Below are 6852 nucleotides of genomic sequence, written 5' to 3'. Positions count from 1 at the left end.
AATGCCCCTATCTTCTGACGCTGTTTCTCGCTGCAATACAGCAACACCCATATCTTCGCTGTGCAGCAACGGGCAGTCTCCGGCGGTCGAGGCAATACCGGTCTGCTCCGTACCTACAGATGCCGGTAACGCAACACCCGTAAATTCATGTTTATCCTGGACTACGTTGGACCGTTTTGTGACGACAGATTTTGACCTCGAATCCTCAACATACGCTTTCGATTCTCCGACATTATTCAGAACTATACTTCCAGCACGTGACTGGTCTAGAGAGGATTTGTTCATGGTTTCTTGAACGTTTCCTCATTGACTTCCGTATGCCATTGTCCCTGCGAAGTCACCTTCCTTTGAGCTGTACCGCTGTTGTGTTGTTGCGTTATCGTTCATTGACGCGACGTACCGGTAGGTCCGAGGCGATTGAATCTCGGTGCAGTGGTAAGGTATAATATCCACGTAATATATAATACGTTGAAGCAGCCGGTCATCCCCAAAACACAATCAAATTTTAAAGGCAATATTTCCACTCTTCCCGGCTTGGATCTCGATGATTTCTACAGCCTCAGACACGTGAATATACGGAAGGCTTTTGTGTCTCAAAACACACATTCAAGCATTAGCCCATGCCATAATAACACACATTTTGGTACGTTTCTGTGCCGAATCGGGGGCGTATCCGAGTGCGAGCATCCTCTCAATCAGCGATGTCAAAATAAGAGCTCGAGAGCCGATAGAGGGCAAAGTTCAACGTGAATTTTTTCAGCGGAGAACGTTAGAGAGCGTTTGCTTAGAATGTACAGTAGTTGGCATTGTAATCACGGTTTACTTGCTTTATTTTCACTTCACTCAAGTGTACTCTTCTCAATTTTTCTTGTATATCAATTTCTGGTCTTTTGTCTTCTCCTTCCACGACAGTTTGCAATGTTTGTTTGTATTTGTTCTATAGATTTATTCACTTATATATCATATACGCATTTATTCGTTATTTATATCTACTGCATTCATTAATTATTATTCATTTATTTGTTTGTTTATTTAATTATTTACTAGTACTTATTCATGATTCTATGTATCTATTTATCTATTTATCAGTTCATTGATTTATCTATCTATCTTTCCATCTATTCACATCTTTTTATCAGCAGGCCCTACAGTATTGCACTTGGGTCTAGGTATTCCAAAGTAGGTCAAGGAACATAACCCTGGGGATATAGTAAATTCCACATGTAATACGAGTGATTATGAAACATCATTTAACAGTTCAAAATATTTTTTTTATTTTACTATTAACAGCATTATGGAAATCGGACTGGGTAAAATTGGGTCGAATTGGATTGGGTAACAATGCTGTCATTGCTTGTGTGTTTCCCTGTGAAATCTTTCCTTAGTCAAAATCTACAGTGAACTTATTGCATGAGTCTGCTGTGTTTAAGCTGCGTCTTTGTTTTTTGTTTGGTAATTGTTTGTTTTTTTTTTCTGTGAAAATAATGTCAATTGTTTTATCTTCATGGTTTATAATTCTATTTTGCCTATTTATTTTATATATTTTATTTGAATGAAGTCAACTCGAACACTCATGTAAGGTGAGTCATATAAGGGGCGCTGTTCAGAAAATTCATAAGAACTGACGAGTGTGTGAGGATCATGGTATACGTAATACATACTGCAGTATACGAGCACCCGCCGACGATGTTTATTTTCAGATATAATAATAACAAGGAAAAGTAGAAATTACGCTGTGCGTAATATATGTCCCCGCCGGAAGTAGCATTTAGTAGCAAAATGTACAATGTAGGTAAAAAGATCAAGGTCAAAGGTCAAAGAAGTCAAAGGTCAAGATTCTATGTAGAAGTTTTGAAGCCCTCACCTAGTGCCATCACATAAAGCAAGTGGAATCGAAATCGGGTTAGAAATGGCGAAGGAGTAGCATTTTGTAGCCAATGTACAATATAGGTCAAAAATCAAGGTCAAAGGTCAAAGAAGTCAAAGGTCAAAATTCTGTGTAGAAGTTTTGGAGCCCTCACCTAGTGCCATCACATAGAGCAAACGGAATCGAAATCGGGTTAGAAATGGAGAAGGAGTAGCATTTGGTAGCAAAATGTACAATACAGGTCAAAAATCAAGGTCAGAGGTCAAAGAAGTCAAAGGTCAAAATTCTGTGTAGAAGTATTGAAGCCCTCACCTAGTGCCATCACTTAAAGCAAACGGAATTGAAATCGGGTTAGAAATGGCGAAGGAGTAGCATTTTGTAGCAAAATGTACAATATATAGGTCAAAAATCAAGGTCAAAGGTCAAAGAAGTCAAAGGTCAAAATTCTGTGTAGAAGTTTTGAAGCCCTCACCTAGTGCCATCACATAAAGCAAATGGAATCGAAATCGGGTTAGAAATGGCGAAGGAGTAGCATTTTGTAGGCAATGTACAATATAGGTAAAAAATCAAGGTCAAAGGTCAAAGAAGTCAAAGGTCAAAATTCTGTGTAGAAGTTTTGAAGCCCTCACCTAGTGCCATCATATAAAGCAAATGGAATCAAAATCGGGTTAGAAATGGCGAAGGAGTAGCATTTTGAAGCAAAATGTACAATATAGGTCAAAGGTCAAGGTCAAAGGTCACAACTGAAATTCTGTATAGAAGTTTCAAAGCTCCCATGTAGTGCTATCATATAAAGCAAAAAGAATCAAAATCGGGTTAGAAATGGCGAAGGAGTAGCATTTTGAACATTTTGATCACACACGGACGCACAGACAGACGGACAGACAGACGGACAGACGGACAGACGGACACACACACACGTACGGAGCCCGTTTCATAGTCCCCTGCTCGAACTCGTTCGGCGGGGACAATAATAGTGAGACTCTTATAAAGCGCACATTTCTACCTAAAAAAGATACTGAAGGCGCTGTAGAACAGAGTACATATTGTGTCACGTTACAGTATCACAAAAAAATAATAAGACAATAAACCAACAAACAATCAACGGCGTAGCCAGGATTTGATCTTAGGGGGGCTAGTTAGGGTTAGTCTGCGAGGGAGCGAAGCGACCGAGCCCGAGCGAGCGGAGCGAGCGAGGGGGGGGGGGGGAGGGTGTGGGAGGGGGTGTCCCCCTGCCACGGTAAGAACTTTTTTCATTTTGATGTTGTAAATGGTGCAATTTGATGCATGTTTTTGCGCGTTTTATGGACGTGAAACAGTCCCACTTGTTTAAGATCGCAGTATATTTTGATGTAGATTATTATTGAACAATTTGCCTATAAAATGGTAAAATTAAAATACACTTCTTGTATTAATTCTTTTCACTGAATATCATGAACAAGACTGAACCCGAGCGAGCGGAGCGAGAACGGGGGAGGGGAGGGTGTGTGAGGGGGGTGTCCCCCCGTGAGAACTTTTGCATTTTGATGTTGCAAATGGTGCAATTTGATGCATGTTTTTGCGTGTTTTAACGGGTGCACGTCACGAGACCGACACCCACGAGTCATACAGCCCACAAGTTATACAGCTCACAAGTCATACAGCCCACGAGTCATACAGCCCACAAGTCATATAGCCCACCAGTTATACAGCCCACGAGTTCGACACTGAGTAAATAAAGCCCACGAGTTCGACATCAAGTAAAATAAGCCCAGGAGTTATACGGCTCACGAGACCGACACTACGCACAAAAGGCTCATGAGACCGACACTAGGCAAACAAAGCCCACGAGACCGACACTACACTTAAAAGGCCCACGAGACCGACGCTACGCATACAAGGCTCACGAGACCGACATTACGCAAAAGAGGTTCACGAGACCGACACTAAGCAAAGAAGGCCCACGAGACCGACAGGATGAACAGCGCCACCTATAGACCAATACATTGTATAGGGTGTCCTGATAATGGCATAAGGAAGATATGAGAGATAGAAAAGAAGAGTTGCCAGGGTGTTACCCCATCAGTTGCTCCCCCCCCCCCCCCCGAAATGATCAGGATCTTTAGTTGTGTTTGCGTGGGTGTGTGTTTGTGAAAAAAGTGAACAAAATTCAGTAAAAATGTGCAACAGATCTTTCCACATTAACTAAAGATGCCAAGACACCCTCGTTTGCATGTTAACCCTTTGACCTCTTATTCCTACTCCCAGCCCCCCCCCCAATAAAGAGAGAGAGAGAGAGAGAGAGAGAGAGAGAAAGAGATCTGCCTTTGATGATTGATATTATATTCTAGTGGGAGGCATTTTATAGAGTAAAAATCGGCATGATTCGAGTATGCTTATGGGTTGAATAGAGAAAAAAACGGCTTGTAAGAAAATCTTTAAGTGCAATTCAATGTAATCTCTATAAACAAAGTGGCTACCAAAATCATTACGTTTTTATTCTTAGTAGGTGGTTGCCTGTGGAAAACTCGTCACAGAACTGGCAAATTAACATCACTTAAATTACATGATGAGAAGGTGGAGCTGCAGACACGAATTTAATACATGTCAACGAATTCGTAAGAAAATAAAGCATATACATTTTTTTTTTAATGCAAATACAATACATTGAATTGATGAGAGATAAGTGGTTTTAGCTATACTTCACGAATTTTGGGATCTTATGAGATACTGTTGTACTATGATGTTAATCTGCATTGGCTCGACGAATCAGATTATCAAGGAAAAAAATATCACGGAAATGTGATGGCAGTAAATGATTAAAAAATGACAATTTCTCATATAGGTCCTATATAATATATACATATTCGATTCGGATTCAGAAAAAAAGATGCATCCATGAAAACAGCTATTGTATTTCACGAAAAATGTTCTATTTTGGAGGAGAATAACATAAGCCACAAATCGAGGTGACTCCCTGCGATATAAAACGTTTTAATTAGTTGAATTACATACAATATAGTTACAGAGAAAATTACAAATAGATCTTTCTCCAAAACGTCTAAGCACGGGGGTAGTATATCTAATATAGCCTAAGAAAATAGTGAATAGAGAAAGAGAAGAGGTAAAAAGTACATCCTGTCCATCTTCTAGCTAAAAACTAGGAAAGCCTATTAAAAGTAGCACGGTGGCATTATCAAAGCTCTAAAATTAATCCATACATCGTTCTTGTCCTCTTTCATCAATTCATTTGACCATGTGTTTTTTTTTTTTGTCTTCTCCTCTGTTTTTTTTTTGGGGGGGGGGGGAGAAGGGCATGAAGAATGCAATTCTATTTTTCTGATTGATAACAATGTCGCTCCCTGACAGACCTGCCCCTCCTGGACGTATGTGGAAATACATATTTGATGTCGTTCATAGTAATGTAGATGGTTGCCATCTTTCACTTGATAGCGTGACGAAATTGCACCCGCCAGTATGTTATTTTTCCGTTCATGGAACACCCTGTACAGGTAATTGACATGTAGATGGCGCTGTTTATCTTGTCGGTCTCGTGGGCCTTCTTTGCCTACTGTCGGTCTCGTGGGCTTTCTTTGCTTAGTGTCGGTCTCGTGAGCCTTTATTGCTTAGTGTCGGTCTCGTGGGCCTTCTTTGCCTACTGTCGGTCTCGTGGGCTTTCTTTGCTTAGTGTCGGTCTCGTGAGCCTTTATTGTTTAGTGTCGATCTCGTGGGCTATGTTTGCTTAGTGTCGGTCTCGTGAGCCTTTTGTGCTTAGTGTCGAACTCATGGGCTGTATGACTCCTGAGCCGTATAACTCGTGGGCTGTATGACTCATGGACCTTTTATTGATGTCGGTCTCGTGGACCGTATGACTCGTGGGTGTCGGTCTCGTGGGATGACCCCGTTTTAACGAGTTGAAGCAGTCTCACTTGTTTAAAGGGGAGGGCTAGTAACTGATCAGTGGGAATCAGTGGGAATGCTGGAGGTTGATTGTTCCAATCCTTGTGGGATTCATTTAAGAGTACATTATATATCTGCTGTTGTGTGAAAATTATTTGCTTCAGAATGGTCTCATATTCAAGTAATGTGCAGTTTAATGTTTCCAGGTTAGCGTGCCTGGTCAGTGACGGGGCATTAAACTGCACATTACTTGAATATGAGACTGTTCTGAAGCAAATAATTTTCACACAACAGTATATATATAATGTACTCTTAAATGAATCGCACAAGGATTGGAACAATCATCCCTCAGCATTCCCACTGATTCCCACTGATCGGTTACTATAGCCATCCCCTTTAAGGTTGCAGTATATTTTAGTGTAGATTATTATTGAACAATTTGCCTATAAAATGGTATAATTTAAATACACTTCTTGTATTAATTCTTTTCACTGAATATCATGAACGAGACTGAACCCGAGCGAGCGGAGCGAGCGAGGGGGGAGGGGAGGGTGTGGGAGGGGGGCGTCCCCCCTCCCACGGTGAGAACTTTTTGCATTTTGATGTTGCAAATGGTGCAATTTGATGCATGTTTTTTGCGTGTTTTAAGGAGTTGAAACAATCCCACTTGTTTAAGGCTGCAGTATATTTTAGTGTAGATTGTTATTGAACAATTTGCCTATAAAATGGTATAATTTAAATACACTTCTTGTATTTATTCTTTTCATTGAATATCATGAACGAGACTGAACCCGAGCGAGCGGAGCGAGTGAGGGGGAGGGGAGGGTGTGGGAGGGGGGTGTCCCCCCTCCCACGGTGAGAACTTTTTGCATTTTGATGTTGCAAATGGTGCAATTTGATGCATGTTTTTGCGTGTTTTAACGAGTTGAAACAGTCCCACTTGTTTAAGGTTGCAGTGTATTTTAGTGTAGATTATTATTGAACAATTTGCCTATAAAATGGTATAATTTAAATACACTTCTTGTATTAATTCTTTTCATTGAATATCATGAACGAGACTGACCCGAGCGAGCGGAGCGAGCGAGGGGGGAGGGGAGGGTGTGGGA

Source organism: Diadema setosum, chromosome 18 (genome assembly GCF_964275005.1).
Source record: "Diadema setosum chromosome 18, eeDiaSeto1, whole genome shotgun sequence".
Classification (NCBI taxonomy): domain Eukaryota; kingdom Metazoa; phylum Echinodermata; class Echinoidea; order Diadematoida; family Diadematidae; genus Diadema; species Diadema setosum.
This window is presented reverse-complemented; position numbering follows the sequence as displayed.